General features: G+C 43.5%; 1 protein-coding gene and 1 long non-coding RNA gene across 6 annotated transcripts in view; both read right to left on the bottom strand.

Annotated features, from left to right (window-relative positions):
• Positions 1–23,181, bottom strand: part of CLYBL (citramalyl-CoA lyase) — a 232,198-nt gene that overhangs the window by 114,858 nt on the left and 94,159 nt on the right. The gene's annotated exons all lie outside the window — the stretch shown is intronic.
• On the bottom strand, positions 1,270–8,235 carry LOC306660147. Its single transcript, XR_013763571.1, has 2 exons — positions 1,743–8,235; positions 1,270–1,418 (listed from the first exon to the last, which is right to left on the bottom strand). It is a non-coding gene; the product is annotated as an uncharacterized lncRNA (long non-coding RNA).

The raw sequence follows: 23,181 nt of genomic DNA, 5'->3' as shown, positions 1-23,181 counted from the left end.
CCAACTTATAGATTCTGTGGGTGATTCTATGTCAGAAAAATAACGTATTTAAAGCTGAGACGATTATTTCCTGGCTTGTTCAAGCTTTAGAGGAAACTGAGTAAATGTGAACCAGAAAGGTCAATTTCTCCTCAATTTTTTTTTTAAAAGGTGAACTAGAAAGGCCAATTTCTCCTTAATTTTTTTAAAGGTTACAAAAGAAGACCATCAACGTGACAGATGTAGCCATGAATTCTTTTACAGAGTTTTTCAAAGCTCAAAGGCTATTAACCACGTCAAATTAATGCATTTCCCCCATGACTGGGTTCTTTGATATGGAAGTAATCATGGCAGAATTTTTTTTTTTTCTCTCCAGAAAATGGCTCTGCAATGTGGAGGAAATAATTCTTCCCATTGCTCCCCACATCTTAATTTTTTTCGAGGAGAGTGACCATCACAAAAATGACCTGGGTCAATGGAATCTCTTGTTTTCTTCCTAGATTTCTCAAAAATTCTTTTCAAGTGTCAATCTCAATGAAATGAGGCCAAATGCTATAGAGCTTAGAATCTGGATATTTTGTTATCCACAACGGCTTGATTATTCAGATTTGTAGATTTTGGGGAGAGTTTAATATTGATCTCGCTCTCACACTGAATAATTTTTAGAAAAAAACACAGTCTGAGTCTAATTGCCAGACCCGTACCACACACACGAAAGCTGTGAATGCAAGCTGTGACCCCGAGTCACGTGTGTGCGGCTTTGATTGTGAGGGACCCACAATAAGATTGAGATTGTTTTTTCCTTCTTAATTATTCAGAGCTAAGTGTGATGAAAATTAAAACTAAACATATGGATGTGATCGTGAAGGCTTTTTCTAACTTTTTTTTTTTTTTTTAAGTATACTTAATGTGCTTCAGGCACTAATTCCTTAAAATAACTATTTAAGGCAAGACTTCTTGGACCTTGCTCTAATTTTAGGGGAGACTAAGATTTTTTTTTTCTTGATTCACTCAGCAACGTACCAGCACCAAGTGCAAAATGGTTTCTCCCTTATTTGTTTTTAGTTTGCCCCCGCAAAACCACTTGTGGAAGTACATTGTCACTTAGTTTTCAGTCCACTGAACTGGTCAGATTCAGAAAGTAACACTTTCATGGTAAATATAAAGGGAATGAAATCAAACTGCAAGAGGTGAAGCCTCAGGCTGTCTGTCTATGGTCATCTATGTTACGGTGTTCTTGTGACTCTAGTCACAGTTTTCTGTGATAATGACAAGAAAGATGGAAGTGGGTCTGGAATGTGGTATTAATTTTAAAAGCCAGTTTAGCCTTATATCCTATCTAGACTACCTGTAATGTGGATATTTCTACCTCTGGAATGGGCCAATGATAGGCCAAGAGGTAGGTGGTCTGAAGTCTGCTGGGTGATCAGTATAGACCCCTTGAGATTAGAAAGCTGTCGTGGGTTTTCATGACATAAAAGGGGCAATCTCCAAATGGTGCCTCCCTGACTCTGGGCTCAGAAGTGGGAGCAGGGGACAGAGGAACACTGAGCGGCAAACAGGGAGGCCTGAAACAGCCCCGGTGCAGTCCTGGCCTGGACTTTGGCCCCTGCCTGCCCGACGCAGTCCCCCAGGCTTCTCGGCCCCTGTCCACACTTCCCTCTTCGCCTTCTTTTCTTCCCTTTCCCTTGGTGCCTTCCACTTCTCTCTTGTGACTTGCTAACCCCGACCCCTAAAGGGATTTCTGGGGGGACTTTAATCACCATCTGTCTCTCTGAATGGGTCCTTCCTCTGGTCACTTAGCCCGCAGGTCCCATCAGGCTTAGCTCCTTTCAGTCTGCTGCTGCCAAGTCCCAAACTCAGTCCCCTCAGCCATTAAGAGCCTGCAGAATGCTGACTGCCAAGGAGCTCCGAGTAAGTTCCTGTCAGAGCCCTGGGCCCTCTGGGCCCTTCCCACAGCTCCAAATGCCAGAGAACCTGGCAACTGTGCTGTCGATGGGATGAGCAACTCTTCCAAAACCAAGCAAGGGTGCAGGCTGTCCTGTGGTTCTCTGTGGCTCCCAACATTTTAAAGAAGCAGAGCAAAGAAGTCAAACCTAAGACCTGGTTTATGCTACTCCCAGCAATACCAGTGGATAGCCCGAACAACCCAAAGGCACAGGAAGGCAACAGGATATTAAATTACAAAATACCAACATTTGCACAGTCATTCCCACTAATTAAGAAAGAAAGATACGAGCTGTTTGTTATAAACACCACCAGGTCTTGAGCAAACACGGGGAGCTCACCACAGTGCTGAACCAAGCACTCCTGGATTCAGAGCCGCTTTGCAAAGTGGTTCACGGGTACAGCTAAGAGCGTGCGTTTTATCACACGTGCTATTAATCCTAGTTATGGCACCTACATTTTAATCATTTGTTCTGGGCTTGTTTCTCAAACAATTAGCACTAATGAATGGCCAGAATACCTTGGATCATATATGTCTAATTGCAGTCAAGAGTGGTTCTTGTCTGCATGTACATTTCAATTTACCTCTGGGGATAATGTTTGTTAATTGTATTTCTTTATAGGCAAGTGAAGAAAAAGGCCGCTCAGGCAAAAAGAACCAAGTGTTCTCCTCTTTCCCTTTGTTCCCACAAGAAGCTAAAGTCACTTCAAGAGGCACTTAATCCCATCATTCGCGGTTACAATTGCCTTGCAGCATCAATCAAAAAGAATCTGAAGTAAAATGATGCAGCTATATTGTGTAATTAAAAGCAATTCAGGTAGTTATTGCTTGGGGCCCTTTACGGGTCCAAATACTTAAAATGGCCCTGCAGGGGTCCTAAACACCGAAGTGTTTTAGATTTGGTCAGCAATAATCTCTCCCTGGAAAGGGAGGAATATGCAAAGGAGGAAAAAAAAGAGAGAGAGAGAGAGAGAAAGAGAGAGAAAAAAAAAACCTCAAAACAATAAAAACTAAAAAAAAAGTCCAGTACCTTATTCTAGCACAAACTGTAAACCAAAAGAAAAAAATAGAAGACAAAAGTCTAAAGTGAAAAAATATCCACAACTCCCGATTACAGAATGAAATGGACATAGTAGGAAAGGAAGCAGAGGAGATAATTGATGCTTTCCAAATTAAAGAGTCCCCCATCCCTGTCCGACTTTTGCACTTAAGAAAAAAAGTGTGTAATAATATTGACTGGGTCTCTTCAACAGGAAGCCACCTTCTGTAACCCATAACATAAAAATAGAGGCTTTCTGAAAATTCAAACTTAGGAAGAAAATACAGATTAAAATCATGGTGTGTCTACAGTGACTTATAAAGGTAAGGTGTGAGAAGTACTTTAAAAAAAATTAGCTCAGATTTCTAAAACAACTTAAATCCATTTTAAAAAAGAAATTAAAGTGGTAAGGCTTTAGGTTTATTTAGCTTTTTAGGTCAACAAAAATGATTTCTGCTGTGTACTTCGGAAAGAATGAAGAGTCACTGCTGACAGAGGTAGGAAATGGGCATAATTCTCTGATTTTGATGCTTGCCTAAAATAGTTTTAAGTTAAGAAACAACTCCTCAACTAAGACAACATAAGACAAGATGTTAAAATAGCAACATGAGTTTGTTTTACCATCATTTCCTCTTTTATAATTAAAATGGGAATGACGGTTTCCTGTGGGTTTTCAAGAGAATTTCAGGAAGAAATGCCTGAACGGCTGTGGGAAGGTAGGAGCTTTTCCAGAAAGACACCAGGTAACTCTGGGCAACAGGTGCTGGTAGGAACAGAGGACAATGGAAAGGCTGAGGTCCACATGGCGGGACAGAGAACAACTGCACAGCAGCCCCGGGAAACGGGTTCTAAGGTACAAATTAGTGGCAAATAGAACTGGGGCCTGAAAACCATGTGTGAACACGTGAGGTCTAATGTCAACTGAGCATTCAAATCATAAAATCACTGTCAAGTAAGATCTCTGACAACAGCTCATTTAAACAGAGTGGCCTTCACTTCCCACATAAATAATCTAGCAGTGTAAGTCAGCACAAATGTCCCCATTAAGAGTGTGTAAGTACTCCCTCAAAAGTTCAAGCTTATGTGAACAGGTGCAAAATGGTAGGACGGACCTGTTGTTTTCTGTCTCTAGAACCAAGCATTAAAATAATCTCTCGCCTTTTTCATCTGCCTACCTTGCTTTTCCAACCAAGCTGGTTCGGTGGGTAGAGACTACATATGCTCAAAGGGTCCAGTGTTCTGTCAACTTAGGCCTACTGATGGCTCAGCTGTCAGTCAGTCTTCAGGCACCCACCTGGAATCACTGGCCCTCAGTGGGTGGGGACACGGGTCTCACATCCCCAGACTCCCCTCTCACCATCACTTTCATCTTCCAGGAGTCTCTGGAGAGGCACTGGATGACAGAGGAGCAACTTGTGGCTTATCTAACCTTCATTCCTCATCTCTCCATCACCACGTTTCCCAGATAATTTAATTCACAAATGGGCATCTGTGGTTCTTTGACATAATCGTGCCATCAAAGGATTGGTTTGGGGTCTTACAGCTTTTTTCTCTTGTTTTTGGATTAAGGCCTGTAGGTATTTTCTCTTAGGTAAAGAAAGTGTAAACTTTTAGCAAAGGACACTTGAGGACTACGCCAAGCTGAACTAAAAGGAGGGCGAAACACAAATCCTCCAGATAATGAATTTTGGGTGGAAGTTTGAACTGCCTTCTGTCTCCGGTAACAATCTTTAACACAATTCCCATTGATAGGTGCTTTATCAATATTATATTTCTTCCCCCTCCCACCCCAGAGATCTGCAGGGACCCTTGTCCCTGATGCTCTCTGAGAACTCCCCAGGGATGGTGCCACCACAGGATCCAGGAACAGCCCCACAACTGAGCCCTTCAATTCTTGCCATTGATCCAGCTGTGTGCACGCTGGTTAAATGCTGCCAGGTCAAGTTGGAGAGCAGGACTTGAAAATTCAGTGCTAATTACTGTGATTACAATCTGTGTCCCAAGCAGCCAACGCCTCCGGGAAGAGTCTACAGGCGACCTGTCTACAGAATCAAAAATCTCAGTTTGAGCGATGCAGAATCTATACACGCTGTCTTTCCAGCTCGTTAAGTCATAATATGGGCGTCAAGTCACTAATGATACCTTCTCCCGAACACATACGAACTAGGACGAGACAGCACATGGAATGTACAGGACAGACAGGGAGAGAGATCAAACAGAACCCGCACAGCAGCAAAAACATCTAACACCAGAGTTGTGCAACACGAAGCTCACGTGGGAATTTTCTTGAAGTGATTTGAGACCTGTGCACCCAAACCAGTGAATAAGCAGGGCTTACTGACATTGCTGCTCTGCCAAGTACAGGGCCAACATGTCATGAGAACCTTGAATCTCTCTGGATATGTCTGATTGTGTATTCACCACTGAACTCAAAAAGGCAGGTGCATTACCATCAGAGAAATTGATTCACCAGTGTATCTCAACTGTCATTAAAGAACTATTAAAAATAATGTGACACTAGAGAATGCTGAGGTAATTTTAATTTTTCTCTAAATAAGTCTGAATCATTAGGAAACCAGTTGAAGAGTGAGATCTATTTATAGTGACTTTTGCAGTGATCTTGGCTCTGGAGAGCAGGGACCATTTTCATGTGTGTGTGCGCACACATGTGAGATACCAGAAATTGAACCCTTTCTTTTTATTTTGAGATAGGGTCTTGCTGAATTGCGAAGGCTAGCCTCAAACTTGTGAGTCTCCTGCCTCAGCCTCCAGAGTCACTGGGGTTATAGGTGTGTACCACTGCACATGGCTATCTTCCTTCTTCATAGACTATGTGCAGATACACTTGTCCTTGTCCAAGTTTATGCAAATGCGGTTCTTCCCAGTGCATGGAAATCAGAATGTAATTAATGGCTCTGAATCAGCATGTGCAGTTCTAAAGGGATGTCTATACTCACCAGGGCATTCTAGAACATGGCCATGGAGCTGACTGGGATTTTGAGTCTATACCATCTCAGGGATCCTTAGGCAGCTGTTGGGTATCCCTCAGGCTTCCAGTGAGTCCCTAACAGGGATTCCGGAGGAAGTCATCTTTTAGGGACACAATGTCCCATGTGGTCCCAAGACAGAAAGCGAGGTCGACTGTCCTCTCCAGCCTGGCCTAAGTCTGTCAGCACGTACTCAAAACATGACTTGGTCTATTGTCCTTTCTTCCCTCATTTCCATTTGTCAAGCATTCTGTTTGCAAGGGGTATGTAAGTGTGTTTATTTGAAAAAGCAACCCCATCTAAAGGGTGTGACTATTTTACATCATGAACATGGGACACAGAGGTAAAAATTTCAGTATGAACCTATTTTATAAAACACCATTCTATTGGCTCATTATTTGTTGATCAGTCAACTTAAATAAATTTTTTTTTAAAAATAGAAGTAATTCAATTATTTTAGGATTTTGGAAATTTTTCAGAGCAATTTTTCCCTTAATAATTAAATGAAATCACAGTGTTATCTTGTCAAAACAAACTGTGACTGCATTTTCAAAATATCATTGATGTGTATTCCTCTGTACTCTGAATTCTCATGACAACTTCTGCTAATGGCACAAGAGGCACAGCTGAGGGTCCAACTAGAGAGAGAATACCTTGCAGTGTAGTGACGGATGCACTGGCACCTGGTTCCCCTCCCCACTCTCAGGCACCTGGACTCTCCTCTTCTCCTTCCTTCTTTTCACAAGAATTTACCAAGTTCTATGCCAGGCATTTCTGCCACTCATAAACTGAGCTATCTAGTAAGTCAAAACTTAGGAATATCAATTTTGGGGTTTTTTGGGGTTTTTTTGTTTTTTTGTTTTTTTTTTTTTCTGTGTACAATAAGAGGTCAGCAAGTCACCTTAAATCTCTGGCTCTGTTTAGTTTTTTTTTGACCGTGATCTAAGCTTATCAGCATTAAGCCACAGGGTCTTGTACCCAGCTGTACTTGTTCTCAGGTTGGTTGACTGCTTGAGTCACTGATGTAGCAACTTCCTACCTGGTTATTGTAGGGACCAGCCAAGTCCTCATCTGGGAAAAAGTCTGTTCTCAGTGGCCAAGAAACCCTTACACTTGTCACATTTTTCTCAAACTCTTCTAGTAACTGTCTCTGCTATACCATACCATCGCAGGCTAAGACATGGCTTACTCAAGACAACAAAACAAAAAAACGCACCAAAAATATGCTCTGATCAATACAAAGAAGTAAGATATCCCAGAAGTAACTTCAATCAATTTTATACAATTGATTTGTTCTTTCAAAGAGCCCTTAATTTACTCCATCCCTGATTGAGTTGTTACATGAGTCATGAAGGTTTAACTATTAAGTTAAAGGCGGATATTTCAATCAGGGAATACCATGATGGTTTAATTAAAGAATTATTGCATCTCACTTACAGAGCATCGCTCCTTAAGTACTGCATGGCATTTATTTAAAATGTCCCAGAGGCAATTAAGCCCTTGATTAACAATAAAATTTTCTTCCTTAACTTCATCCTCAATTACCATGAAGCTCATTTCTCATTGCCTAGAACCTGCAGCACCGGGTCCTCCGTGGACTGAACTCGTATGTAATCCCCTGCGAGCCACCAGAAAGGCTCAGAAGTACTGGAGGACACAGAAATCCTTCCTGAAAGCCGGAGGACTTCACCGTGCCGCAGCGTCCCTGTGCCGTCACCGTCAGTGCAGAGCCTGGTCTCATCTATGCTGTGATGACCACGCTGGGTTAGGGAGTGCCGAGCACCTGGCCATCAGGATCAGCTCCTAACTCTGAGGTTCAGTTTTTCTTGACCTCAGAGAAGATGGAAAATAATGCTAAATAACGTCCTTGCCCACAGGACTGCGAGAGTCTGCTCGGTGGAGAAACAGGGTGATGCACCCCGACTCTTGGGAAGGAGGTGAGGGTAAGGAAGGCGGAGCCGCTGGCTGGAGGCTCCCTGACGTGTTCCTTAGCGTCTCTGAATCTCAGATGCATCCTGGGAGTTGGACACGGGGACAGCCTTGTGAGAAGCCGATGTAACGAGGTGTGTCTGACACCTCTCATCACACTGAGGCCTCGGGCACAGGCAGGACTTCCAGGCTGGGGAGAGCTCTGTGGCACAGCGCCTGCGCCCAGGCCCAAGGCCCTGGGTTCTACCCCCGGCACCGCATCACGCGAACGTAATAGGGACTGTGATCAAGAAGCTACCCCACCCCTGATCCCCGGAGCTAGAATGCCCGGCTCCGATACAGCATCACCTGGGACAGAGACACATGGTGGAGGACACTGCCACATCTGGATCACAACTGACAAGGGGACCAGGGAGCCCACTTCCATGCTGAGGGGCTGGCCCTGTAGACAATAAAGGTGGACTCCTGGCCGCTCTCCAGTGCCCCCTAGGTTCTGGAACGGAACTGCTGGGCGATCCATATATCAATGTGGGCTTCTCTGTTCTTTTCTCCCCTGTGTTAGGGATGGGACCTGAGGTCTCACACATGCCAGGCAAGCACTCTTGCCACTGAGTCACAGCTCTGTGACTGTGAATTTTTAATCAGCTCTAAAATAGTTGTGTGATTATCTATGCATATTAGTCTACACATCTAAAAAGAGATGAATTTCATTTTATTTTAATGTTAGACAAATTTTTATTCAGCATTTAATTGGTTCAACAAGTAGAGACAGGGCACCTAAGCCAGGTCCTGGGGACATGAAATGAAGAGGAGAGAATTCAGCTGTCCAGGAACCTGAGGTCAACACCAGGTTGAGCAGCCTGGGGTGGGAGGGGCTTATTTAGCTGGGGCTTCAGAGATGGCCTCTTAGAGGAGGCGACAAGGAACTGGGCCCTGGCGGGGGAAGAGCAAACTCCACAGGCAAAAATGCACTGTGGGAGCCCAGGGCTAGGACCACAGAGGCCCATCAACCTCATCTCAGCACCGTGGCTCCTTCTCCCTGCAAATGTCACACACACCTCTAAGGCTTCTCTGTTGATTTCATGCTACTGGGGGATTCCCGGGCATAAACATTAGACATTTAGCTAAATAGTGATACCTAATATCCTAAAATCTCCTCAACCAAAAAAGCTTATTTCATGCTTTAAAAATTATTTTAGAAATGTTCAGGACCTAAGTAAAAAGTCTATTTCAAACAGGTAAGGTCTTCCTTTCAGGAGACACTTTAAGACCCTTCCTTTAAAATCAAACGTGTTGAAAATATATACAGCTAGATTGTATTAGCTGAAGTTTATGAGAAGCATTATTTAGGAATCTACAATGTACTAGGGATGGTAATTCTGTAAACAGGTGCAATATGTTAAAATAAAAAGTGCCCAGACTTATACTGAGGTAAGCAAATCTAAAAACAGTAGATTTCTTTTTAACATTTATCGAGACCCTTGTTTTCATTAATTCAGTCCTTTCCCATTGAAATATATAAATGTGTTTCATATATGGAAACACATTTTACATATGGAAAATTAGAGAAATTATAGAAATTTATTCTGTGATTTTATTTTTCAAATATGTAGATTCTGACTATATTACCACATTTCACACTTGGTATGAGTTTTCTCAGAGCTCCACACAAGCCCAAGCATATTAACTCACATGTACATTAATCAGAAAAAAAAAAATTACTTAAAACAAACAAAACACCACAGCTTGGGAGGCTAAGACAGGAGGATGGAGAGGTCAGAGCCAGCTTCAGCAACTTTAATGAGGCCCTAAGCAACTCAGCAAGACGCTGTCTCTAAATAAAATACAAAAAAGGGCTGGGGATGTGGCTCAGTGGTTAAGCGCTCCTGAGTTCAATCCCCAGTACCAAAAAAAAAAAAAAAAACAGGCAAAGAATAATAATAAGAATGCCTTTTCTTCCTCTTAAAAGTGTCTTTACTTGTGGCAGTTTGGAACAGGGCTCAGAAAGCTCATCTGAGGAGCCACATAGGAAATCCTCAGCCTTTGTGGGCTGAGAGACAAGTGTGAGATTATATAGGTACTTACATTATAAAAGAACACAAATTTCTATCATTTATTAAAGAAATTCAAAATAAAATTGAGTACAATTTTTTGGTAATAGAGTTTGCACATGAAAAATCTGATCTTCTTTGGGGGGGGGCATAGCATTTTGCTTAATTGAGGTTCAAAGGTCACATTCCCTGTCATCAGCTCATTCACCTGAGAAAACTGTTGTTAAGCAGAGGGCTTAAGAAGGAGGTGGCAGGTGGACCTGGGCCATGAACTCTGGCTTAGATCGTTCATCTTCAGGTTTAGCTATAGACAGTTGTGTACACTGGAGTCCCAGCATTTCACAGGGAGAGGACCTAGGTCACAGAGAAGTCCCTGGCCACAGCATGGCGGCCGGACCACAGGGTTGGGACAGAAGGCCTGGGTCCCAGTATGTCAGTGCCAGGTCCTATTCAGCGACATCAGCAAGGAGAAGGCTCTCGGGGTGCCCTGGCTTACTGGCTACCTTGGGAGGTTTGAAGTCGCTGCCACACCTACCAGCTTGTACAACACTAGAGGAAAGTTGGTCCAGTGTGGATCACAAAGCCAGTGTTACATTTTCCTCTGTTTTACTGCACGTTTAAAAAAGAAATCTCAATTTCCCTCACTTTCCTTATTCCTCTTATCCCGATGCAATAAATTCCTTTCGGGGGCAAGTTCTAACAGATCAATTTTGTGTTTCTAAGTATAGCAAGTATTTCATCCTTTTAAAATACAATACCAGAAACTCAGTCTTTTGTGAGCTCCCTGCTCTTTGTGTGATCACAGGGGAGGGGAGGGGGCGGAGGGGAAGAGGTGAGGAGGGAGGTGATTGGCGCACAAAAGTCCAGACAGTATTTGACTACAAAAATGCAGAGCAGGGAGCAGGGTGGAAGAAATGAATCAGAAATCCCACAAACAGAGGAGGGTGATTTTTCTTTCAGCAGATTAAGGATCGTAGGTTTTCATGCTTACTCAGATGGAACAAGAAAAGATTTTAACCTCTTTGCCTCATTCCCTTTGGGGCTGGACAAAATAAAAGTTGAGCACATTCAAAACATCTATTATAATTTTCCTCTTCCCTTTAAGATGGCGAGACAACATCTGGTGAAAGATTCGAGGTTACGGCCAGTCAATAATAATCACAGGGGAGAGAAGTCGAAAGCCCACGGAAGCCCAAGCGTGAGGCAGAAGTGGCCCAGCTTTCCCCTCCTCGTGGACGGGCATTCTAGGTAAAGCGCCCTCCGACTATGAACTGCATCCCCGTTCTAGCCTCGGGCGGGGTCCACTACTTCCAGTTGCTCAGCACAAATAAAGAAATGCACTCGGCTATTTTGCATGTGCCCAAGGAGCTGTTTCTTTTGCAGGAAGGAACCATATTTTCCAAATTAGTCCAACTTGGAGTGGATGGGCCGACTGCCCATGTATCTCATCCACAAGGAACTGTGTCCTGACAACTGATACTGCCTTCAGGAGGTAAACGCCACCATGAAGAACACTATGGGGGCTGGGGAGATGGGTCAGTCAGTAGAGTGCTTGCCTTGTAAGCACAAGGCCCTGGGTTCTATCCCCAGCACCGCAAAAAAAAAAAAAAAAAAAAAAAAAAAAAAAAAAAACTAGTGCCCAACAAGAAAAGCAAAGGAGAGAGGGAAATAAGGAGGAGGAGGAGGGAGTTTGGGCAGTAATTTTGACAATAAAGTGGAAAGAGTTTGAAGCATTCGGGTTATAACGGGATTCCACCCAGCCTTAGCAACTGTCTGTCTACAGGGACCATCTTGGAGTCTGCTCATCTCCCTGGTGGAGTCAACTTCTGAGCCATTAGAATTTCTTAAAGATTGTCTCTTCTCTAGCCATCTCTAATACATATTGCATCATTGGGCTTATGAAATCTTTAAAAATACATCTCTGATCACGATGACATATACAAACCAGGAGGTGTTGCCTGTGGGAGAAAGAGACAACTGATTCCAAGAGCCATGGTGGCAGGGAGTTGTCATATCAGGACGTGCTCTTTTTGCCGACCTGGCACTACACCTGATATATGATATACATAATGGATACTATTTAAAAGTATAGTGACTAAGTGCATGAATATAAAAGCCAAACATTTTGTTATCTTTATTTACACTTCCTTTAATTGCGTATTATTTGTAAAGCACTTGAAAATAAGAGCATGTGGAATTATACTATTTACCTACTAACCAGTATGCTTCCATTAATCATCGAATGAAAAGCAGTGACATAGTCAGAAGTTTCACATTAAACTGGTATCTTTTTAAGTATCTTTAGGTCATTCATAAAATAGTGCTGTTGAGATTGATGGGGAAGGAAAAGGTAAGGAATGCCTCTTATATTATAGTTCTATACCTTTATACTTTAGCTCTATTTTTAATCTTTTGAGATATTTATAGCACCTTAAATTTATGGATAGTTCCCCACTGTCAAGAATCAGCTATAGGTTTTAAAACTCATTTAAAATAGCAGAGTAAGCTGTGCAAGAGGATGCACACCTGCAATCCTAGAGACTTAGGAGACTGAGGCAGGAGGACTGCAAGTTCAAAGTCAGCCTCAGCAACTTAGCAAGACCCTGTCTCAAAAAATAAAAAAGAAAAAGGGCTAGGGATGGGGCTCAGAGGTTAAGTGACCCTGGATTCAATACCTTATACAAAAAAAAAAAAAAAAAAAAGCAAAATAAATCAAGCACTGTGGCGCACACCTGTAATCCCAACAACTAAGGAGGCTGAGGCAGGAGGGTTACGGGTTAGGCCAGCCCGGGCAACTTATCAAGACCCTGTCTCAAAATAACACATAAAAAGGACTGGGGATGTGGCTCCATGGTAGGGTACCCCTAGGTTCAACCCATTACCGCCTGACCAACTGTAAACATGTCTGCTCCTTGGTGAGGTCATCAGTGAGTCTGACTTCAGTGCTTTGAGGCATTCTCCCCACCACCACCCCAGGTGCTGGGGATTGACCCCAGAGGTGCTCTACCACTGAGCTACATCCCCAGCCTTTCTTATTTTTTATTTTGAGACAGGGTCTCACTAAGTTGCCCAGGCAGGCCTGGAATTTGTGATCACCCTGCCTCCTGAGTATAGCTGCGTCACAGGCATGCACCACTGGACTTGGTTTTCTTTCTTTCTTTCTTTTTTTTTTTTTTAGGCAAGTTAGACAGTTATTTATTCTGTTGGTAGGCTTTTTATTTAAATAAGAAAAAAATGAAAGTCCTTTCAACTTTTAAACAGGGCCTTGCTGGTTCCATTTTGATTTTGAGTTTACCAATCCGTAAAAGTCTTCCTTCCGCCTCTGTACAGTGCAACTTGTCAATATCCAGCTTATAGCCAGAAATCACCGCAAAGCCAAGACCCAGCCTCCTCCCACCCTGCGCTCTCGTGGAGGAAACATGGGGAAGGGCTCTGCCTCTGGTGTCTTTGTGAGCTGCTGGGCCTCTCTCCCAGTGAGGTCTGCGCCGGCAGCCTCCTGAGACCCAGGCTGTGGTCCCTCTGGCCTACAGAGTGGTCTTGGGCTCTGTGGCTTGTCCCTGAGCCTCTGGGGCTCTCCGTAGCCTCCCTCACTACCTCTGCACAAGGAGGGAGCCACCCTGCCCCTCCTCTTGGTCTCGCAGGCCCTGTCCTGAGGAAGGATGAGAGCGAGAGTGCTCGAGTGGCAGTCTTGGGTTCTCACTAAGAAAGCGGTCAGTGGAATGGAACGTGTCAGCACAGGAAAGATGCCTGACCACAGCACCGGTTTCCTGAGAGCCCAGGTGCACCTTGAGATCCAGCTCTGGTGAGAGGCCCTTGGAAAAACGGCTCCAAGAGCCCTTGGCCCAGGCTCCCCGGTGAGTGGCTGCCCTGGTAACTCGCTAACCACACTAAGACGATGCCAAGGGCACCAACCACGCTAGCCAGTGCTAACAGTAGGGGCGGCGCTGAGGTGCCAGGGCAATACCACCTGGAGTGCTCGAGGGCAGGCAAAAGCAGCCCAGGGCTCGCTCGGCACCCCTCTCCCACCCTTCCCCCACAGCTTTATCAACAGAGGAAAATCACGCTTTGCTAATTGACGGAGAAAAAAGAAAATCTTTTCAGTGCCTTACCAATGGGCCAAGGGACATCTGCACTACTTGGTCCCCTCTAGAGGACAGGGGAGTGCTGGTGTATTCTCTGGCATCTAACCTCCTCCCATTTTGCATATTCAGCAAAATATTCAGCCCCAAACAGACTAGTGTGTCCAAAGGCACATCTCTTCCTGACTAGATGAAACTACTCCTCAGGGACACATGAATGTCAACCACAACCACCATTCCTGGTGTCTTTTCCTCGAGCATAATTGATACTCAAGCAGGTGGCTGACAAAGGAGACCAACCAGAAAGGCTGCTGAAGAAAGGCTTAGTAATTGATCCATAAGCAGAGGGTCTTTGCACTAAGATCACGTATACATTATCTCCATACAAATGGCTGCGTACATGTGTCTGTCACCAACAACGCATCAGGCACGTTACAGCACACAAAGACACCCTCTCTCACTTTAGAGCTCACACTTAGAAAAGAAAGAAGAAAACAGACATTCTTTTCAGTGCTACTTGTTCCCAGCTTAAAGTGAGAGGGACCTTTTAATGCAGCCCTCACCCTGCCCAGTGGAAAGAAGAACACTGGCCGGCCTTTACCATTCTCTCTGGGGCTCTAGCAGCAAAGCCTGATAGAACTTCCAGAACAAATGCAGAAAGATGTTTTCAGCATTCCAAAGCAGGAGGAACAGGTGTCTTGAATATATCAGAAACCGCTGCGTTCAAATTAAGCATTGAGAAGGACCCGATTTCCACAGAATGACTCTAGAGAATACCTATCACAAAACTCAAGCAAAGATGCACAATGAGACCTATGATGTTAGTACTAACATCCTCCCTGAACATCCTCCATGAACCTAAAGCTATCTGTCCTGAGACAGAAAGATGATTTTCTTCAGCTAGAAGCTATTGCACATTGACCACAGGAGAGAATGAGGTGCAGCTAGACCAGCCCAGGGCTCTTGCTGGTCTTTAAAGGAAGACTCATTAGATAGGTGGCCTACTTTTACTGCTTTTTGGATCCTAGATCTCACCTGAAGGTTTCTTGGGGGAGCGTTAAATGGTTGTGTTTGTCCCCTTTTCCAGGCGATTTCAGAAGGCAAAGTGCCCAGAGGATCACAATCCTACAGTGTCAAGGGAAGACCTTCCCCCCTCCATCTGAGATTTCTATCTGCAATCCTGGAAGAAATGTGGAAGCAGGCTTGGTTTTAAGGGAGTTCTCTCTTCTCTGCATGATGATTTTGTGAAAAAGCAGCATTTGGGAGAAAAAGGAATTCCACTGTAGGAAGTATTTAAAATATCCACCAGGGTTTGACGTGTGGCTCAGTGGACAACACTTGCCTAGCAAGCCCGGAGTCCTGGGTTTCATCCCCAGCACTGCAGAACAAAAAATCTGCAATTATGTGTTAAACAATTAAATGAAACCCAAAAAAAGTCTTGGAAGTATTTTCCATAAGAATGAAATTCTGAGCCAGGTGACTGCACTCCTGCCATTCCAGCAACTTGGGAGACTGAGGCAGGAACATCACGAGTTCGAGGCCAACCTCAGCAACTTAACAAGGCCCTAAGCAACCTAGCTTTGAGACTGTCTCAAAATGAAATTCAAAAATTCAACTTAATTTAATTTTAAAAGGACTAGGATGTAAGTCAATGGTAAAGTACCCCTGAGTTAAATCACCAAAAGAAAAAAAAAAAAAAAGGAATGAAGCTTTAGCACTCCTTTTATGTGACACAAAATATTGATTAGGTAACTTCCTGATTGGTCCTTAGTTGCTTGATGCCTGAGGGAAACCAATTTCTCAGGAATCCTGGATGGTCATGGAGGATCCACAATGGGCCAGGATTCTCACCCGGAGCCCTGAGCTGTTGGCTTTTCCCTTGTCAGGCAAGGAAAAGGAAGTGACTGTCTGTGTCCGCTCCATGACACCACTCTGCCTCCATGGATCTTTCCAGTTTCAAAGCATGAGAAATCTATCAGTCACACGACTTCAGTGAGCATTCCAAGAACTAGGGAAGGCCCGAGTAATCTATTCAAAGACATGCTTCAGAAAGAACACGTTCACCCCCACAGGGAGTTAAAGCTGATTATCAACAGCCAGGATACTTAGGAGGGTCACAACTCACAATAAGCACTGGACATACACATTTAAAAACAATTACATTGGTAATTATAACACTAATATTATAACAGCAAATCCTGGCATAAAGTAGGAGTTTAATAAACAACATTTGATAAATGAATTAGTTCATCTTTGGGAGCATAATCTGGAAATACTACCAAAAAGGAATCAATGAGAAGTGTGATAACTTGCTGATTTTTAAAGAAGAAATTTTAAAGACTCTTATGATTGGCTATTAAACTTTTAGCAGGATAGTAGTAGTAATAATCATGAAACATACTCTAAATTTATTTCTGAAATATTGCCCTAACTTAATACAAACATATCTGTATAAATTCTTAAAAAGAAACCCAACTTCTCTGCTTTTGATAGAAAACATGCAGCAAATGGAAAAGAAAGGATTTTATCTATCCATGCCCAAAACTATCCTTCTAAATCAGGTCTGTTGGCCTGTTGCCTTCTGCGCATGTGCAGTAGATAGATTAACAGGATGGAAAGAATTGCCCTAAGAACTGATCCTGTGTGTCCAGTATAAACCAAAAATGAAGGGGGATTCACACTGCTACCACAATGCCTCCCTGGGAGCCGTTCCAGCCCATCAGAACCCAAATCCAACTTTTCTTTCTTTCTTTCTTTCTTTTTTTTTTTTCCGGTAGGTGCTGGGGACAGAAACCAGGGATTTGCACATACTAGGAAAGTGCTACAGCCCCAGTCCTCCAAATCCAACTTTTCAATGGCATCTAAATGTGTGGATATCAAATAGAACTTGCACTTGCAGTAAATAAGCATTATACACATTTTCAAAATCAGTTTTTTAAAATACAATAGGTATATGACTGAGCTTTTTAACTAAGCACTTTAAATATCCCCTAATGAGCCTCTAGAACAAAACGACCAGAGTTAACATTCCCCACAGGCTTTCTACAGAATGGTGCAAAAATGTCCCTTCATCTCTCTGATGACCTCCCACAAACAAAAAAGTTGGTAAAAAAAAAAAAAAAAAAAAAAAAAGAAAGAAAGAAATGATAACAGAATTCAGTGTCCTACCTGATCCTGCCCATCCGGGCCACGCTTCAACTCTCCCACCACGGCCCCAGTGAAAGCGCACACTGTCAGCCCTCACTTTTCCCTTTCTTGCCTTTGTTCCCCTTGAGAGCCAACCCTGAAGCTTACCCAAGCTGTGAGTCTCTGAGCAAGAGGCAGGTCCGGGACCTTTACAAACATCCTCCAGGGAAAATCACCATCTTACTTACTCTTGGCTCTTCTTTCACATCAAGATTTTGTTTCTGCAACTAACCCCAAAGCGGGTTCCTTCCTAAGTCAAGATGCCAGATAACGGTCATGTTTAAAGACCAGCCTCGCTCGCTTGTCAGGGATTAGAGAGCTGTCTGCAACATCCGCTCCTCTTCACCATAGCCAAGTAGGCCCGATAAATGCTAATACTCAGCGGGACGCATCCAGAACTTTAAGCTTCGGCAATGGCTAAGAGGAGAGTATCACACATTTACTGAAATTATCTGTCGCACAAAAGAGAAGAGAAGGAATTAATCAAAGTCTCTCTCCTAATGCAATGCTTGATTGAACTACCCCAATCCCTTTTTAAATAGGATACTGGTGGCAAGTGACCCTGACGACACGCCCTAGTGAGGTACACAAGGAACACTTGTTCCATTTTTTTCTTTTATGACCTCATTAAGGAGGATTTTAAAGATTGTTCCTGAATCTGAGAACAAAGTGTCTTAAGACATCTCGCGCTTTTCATGTCTTCAGCCTTTTGCTGCTGCGCTGGCCTCGGAGCGGGTTGTGAGCGGGCACGCTCTGCCCAGGCTCGCCTCCCGCAAGACAAGCAGGATGGGCTGCACAAAGCCTCGGAGCTGCACCCCTCCAAAGGCGGCCATGTGCTGGTTTCTTGCACCAGAAAGTTCGGCCAAGCTCAACTTGGGGTGCATTCTTCTTCCCATCTTTGCCGAGTCGGAGCTGCCATTAATTAGCTCTGGCGGCTCTTCCCAGCTCTGGAGGGAGGGAGGTGCGGGCTGCCAACCTGCCTGGTGTGAAAACACGCCACCGCCAGAAACTGTTTTTTCTGTTTGTTGATTCCACGCTTCCATTTAATATGGGAGATTATATTTTACGATCAGAAACAAACAAACAGATTTATAACCGAAGTCCTGAAAAGCAAGCGGGAAAAAAGGAAGCCCAGGACGGAGGCTGAATGTAGTATTTTTATTGACTTCTTAGAAACCAAATAACCTGGCATATTAGCGTGTGCATTCTGCAACAGACATTCAGCCCATTGTCCTACTCAGAGGAGAATGAAAGGAAACCCTACTGTTTGAGACCCAGCGGAACATCTCCACAACAGGGCACAACTGTTCCCTCGCGCATGAATGGGAAGGAGATGAAAGGAAAGATGGACTTCTGAGGTAGAGCGAAAAACAAAGACAACAAAAGTGCTGACCATGAGGGAATGACAGGGCTCATCGCAGCGGAAAGGACGAGAGAAAGGCCCGGGACAATGCCGGGGACGCCAAGCGACACGCGGGGGAACGGGAAAATCCACACAGGGTCTCCCCGCTCCACCCTCGAGGGGAAACAATCAGACGTCGGTACATCTGTCATGAAAGGCCCAGGAAACCTGGGACGGGCCGCGCGTCACCCACGGGAACTCTCGGCCCTGCCTTGCCTCCTCCTACTCAGGCTCGCCGACACGGAAAGTTTTTCATTTCTGAGACGGTCCACCACATCTGAGTATGTGCAGCAAACCTCACGGCAAGGGTACCGAAAAGCGTCCGGGACCGTGAGACCCCTGCTGCGAAAGATGAGCCTGGGACGTGCGCCGAGGGGAGCAGCTATTGTTTAGCAAACACTGCTCTCTCCACTCGCAGAGTCACGGAGACATTCCATCCAGATTTGGGGTTGATTTCCACCCAGCAGCAGCTCCAAACATTTTTGGCTGTATATTTCTTATTTTTTTCTTTTTTGCGGTACTGGGGATCAAACTCGGGGCCTTGTGCTTGCAAGGCAAGTACTCTACCAGCTGAGCTGTCTCCCCAGCCCTTGGCTGTATATTTCTTTACTCTCAAACCCTAAATGCCAAGAGGATACCGTATGTAAACATGTAGTGTGAGTGAAGGAAGCTTGTGATCTAATGTTGCTTTTAGGTGAACACAGTCATGGTTATCTGATGGGCATGATTACTTTTTTTTTTTTTTTTTTTTTTTTTTTTTTCCCGATGCTGGGGATTGAACCCAGGGCCTTGTGCTTGTCAGGCAAGCACTCTACCAACTGAGCTATTTCCCCAGCCCCCAATAATTACCTTTTGATGTTTCTGTTTTTCTTAGAGGCACACCTGTCCACACTTCACTAATGTTGAGCCCTGCTAATGAAGTGTTTGGTGAGAAAATCCCATTGACTAAATATATTAAAACTCACCATACGAAATCCCCACTAGATGTTTATTGCTCTGGAAGTACAACAGCCTGCCAAAGTCACACCATGTTTTAAAGTTCACTCTTGAGCCTTATTCCTTCCTCCCACAAGACCCAAAAAGCAGTTATTGACCCTGTCAGAATGCCTGATGAATGGATAAACGCTGTAATTGATTAGCAGGGAAGTGTGAATTAAACAGGGCATGGCATCAATAACCAGCCTCTGACGCTGGCAGCTGACGTAAAATGTAAGACAAGAGCCTGAGGCTATATCTCATCAAAGGCAGGCTCTTCTGAAGGAGTGAGGGGGAAGGCAACAGGCCCAGAGTCCTGTTCTCTGTGATTCTTTAATCCTCCCTCTTGGGAATGAAGCCACCAACAAATGGTCTGGGAACTCGGCTAGCAGTCCATCTTCGTACATCAAGCAGTGCAGAGCTGTAAAAGGATTCTGTTGCTCTAGGACTTAAAGAAAAAGCATGAAATTAGTCCCCTTCACTCTCCATTTTTTTAACTGGAGACTCTTTTCATTTATATGCTCAGAGAAAAACAAATTCTGCTTGCTCCAGTATACCTAAGAGAGAAAAGCCTTGCTCACTGTAATACTGCTTCCATCTGCTTCTAGAAGTGGAGATTTCATTCATTCACTTGTTCATTCATTCATTCATGCACCCAGCATCTGGTATGAACCAGTCAGTCACTGTTCTGGAGTGGAGAGTACAAAGATGAATAAAGTTTATGGTATACTGAGTTGATGCAGACCCATGCCAGCTTAAGATACACAGAAGAGCCAGGTACACGCCTGTAATCCCAGCCACTCAGGAGGCTGAGGCAGGAAGATCACAAGTTTAAGGCCAACTTGTACAATTAAGCAAGACCCTGCCTCAAAACAATTTAAAAAAAAAAAAAAATAGATATAGCTCAGTAGAGTACCTGCCTAGAATGTGCAAGGCCCTGGTTTTAATACCCAACACTGGAAAAAAAAAAAAAAAAGTAATAGAAGGAATAAAGATAGAGCCACGGAAATTAATAAGCAAGACAGTAGATTAGACATGGTTGATACAAAATTAATAGAATGGATTCAGAGGAATCATACAGAACATTCGTGGTACAAAGAGTTAGGAGAGGAAGTCATGAAGATATGAAATAAGAAGGGCACCATAAGCCATTACACAAATGTTAAAGAGAGAATAGTAAGAATGAGGATTAATAACTGGGAATTTTTCAGAACAAAGAAATATTTAAGTTCTCAGACTGGAGAAGCATACTCATGAGCTGCATAAATAATTGCAAATCAAAACCTAACTACACAACTGTGAAGCACAGAACACATAATTAAAAATTTTTTTTGCTTCTAAGTAAACTGTTCCTAAGCCACAAAATAGCACCCCCCCCCCGCCCGCCAAAAAAGGAATAATATTTACAAAGCAATCAGGGAAAACAACCTTTCGTCTTAGATTCAACTAGTTGAGAGCAGAGACGAGCCGGGCCCTATAGTGCACACCTGTAATCCCAGGATTTGGAAGGCTGAGGCAGGAGGATTGCAAATTCGAGGCCAGCCTCAGCAACTTAGTGATACCCCGGTCTTAAAAAATAAAAAGGGCTGGGGATGGAGCTCAGTGGTAAAGCATGGGTTCAATCTCTAGCAAAAAGAAAACTAGGAAACCAGAAGAGATCATGTTAGTAAATACACTGAATTAGTAATCAAGATAATTAAGAAGATAATTTGTATCTTAATACAAACTGTTTCAGAGATTAGAATAAGAAGGAAATAATTTTTTCTTTTTTTTTCTTTCAGAGTGGGGATTGACTCAGGGCCTGCACCCTACCACTGAGCTCCAACCCCAGACCTTCCAACTTTTCTTTTCTCAATATCTCAATCTCAATCTCAATCTCTCTCTCTCTCTCTCTCTCTCTTTAGTGGAACTGAGGTTTGAATCTAGGAGTACTTTACCACTGAGCTCTATCCCCAGGCCTATTGTTGTTGTTGTTGTTGTTATACATTTTACTGTGAGAAGGGTCTCACTAAATTGCCCAGGCTGGCCTCAAACTTGCGATCCTCCTGCCTCATCCTCCCAAGTCACCGGGAATTACAGACATATGCTACTGTGCCCAGCTCAATTCATTTTTTAACAGAGCATAAAAACCAAAGAAGCTAAATATAAGAAACATGTGGACAGTCTCATGTATAAGTAGAAATGCGAAATTCCTAAAATTTAGCAAATACGGAAGATGCTAAAAAATGTATTATACCAATATTTCAAGGGTGAATAAACATTACAAAGTGTAATATTACAGCTCATTTTATTAGCAATTAGGGAAGAAAAAGACTTATGAACATCTCAAAAGATGCAAGAACAGCCTTTGATAAAATTCAACCATCATTCACAATGTCTAAAATTCAATAAGAGTTCATAAAGTGTGTTAGATAATATGAGCAGATCATCTAAATATCTACCTCTTCTTCCTTTCATAAGGTCACATTAAAGGGAGAAAGTATCAATTCACAACACAGAATAGGAACAAAAGAAGAAATACCTTAAAGAGATGGCGACAAGCCATTGAAAAAAAGAGTGTGGGCCTGGCATGGCGGGCACAGTAACACAGGGCTGAAGCAGGAGGATCACTTGAGTCCACGAGTTCCAGACCAGCCTGGCCACATAGTAAGACCCATCTCAAAAAAACAAAAACGATACATCCAGAAAATAGAGTATGGATCAATAGGTGAAAAAAAAAACAGTAAAAAAATACTGGTTCTCACAAAATTGCTCAGAGTGGCCTTGTACTTGCAGTCTCCTCAGCCACCTTAGTACCTGGAATTACAGGTACACCTCACCCCACCCGCAACCAACCATGGTGTCAGAGATCAAACCCAAGGCCTTGTGCCTGATGGGCAAATGTTTTACTATTGAGCTGTACCCCCAGCCCTAGAGTACTGAGTCCCCAAAATAGATTACTTCATATTGACAACATTGTCAAAGTCTGGAGAGAAAACCGGTTTTAACTGATGAGCCAATTACTAACTGAGAGGAACAAAAAGTTACACAGAAAGGAAAAAGTTGTATGAGAGGAAATTTAATGATAGAGCACTACGTGGCTCTGCTGTGAACACCATTTTCCTCAGCATAGTATAAACCCTGAAGTGTGCCTCCGGTTGACAAGTGAGAACTATGCCTTTGTCTTCCTGGCAGGAAGTCAATGGTGCCATGGATTGAATGTGTCATAAATCCCGTCCACACCCCCACTGTGCTGGTATGAGGAGGTGGAGCCTTTGGTGATTGGGGATTAGGGCAAGAAGGCAGAGGTGTCATGAATGGGATTAGCGCTCTTAAAAAAGAGACTGAGAAACTTCCTTACCCCTTCTGCCCTGTGAGGGCAGATATGCATCTGTGAACCAGGAAGTGGGCCCTCTTCAGACAACAAATCTACTTGTGCCTTGATCTTGGACTTGCCAGTCTTCAGAACTGTTAAAAATAAATTACTATTGTTTATGAGCCACTCAGTGGATGTCATTTTGTTATAGCAGCCTGAAGAGACTAAGACAAATGAATGTTTAAAATTAAAATACAAAGTAAACTGGGCTTGGAAGCACAAGCCTGTAGTCCTAGCCCTTGGATGGGAAG

The sequence above is a fragment of the Sciurus vulgaris genome (assembly GCF_902686455.1).
Source record: "Sciurus vulgaris genome assembly, chromosome: 4".
Taxonomy (NCBI): domain Eukaryota; kingdom Metazoa; phylum Chordata; class Mammalia; order Rodentia; family Sciuridae; genus Sciurus; species Sciurus vulgaris.
The sequence above is the reverse complement of the archived record's forward strand: the minus strand, read 5'-3'. Positions and strand labels throughout refer to the sequence as shown.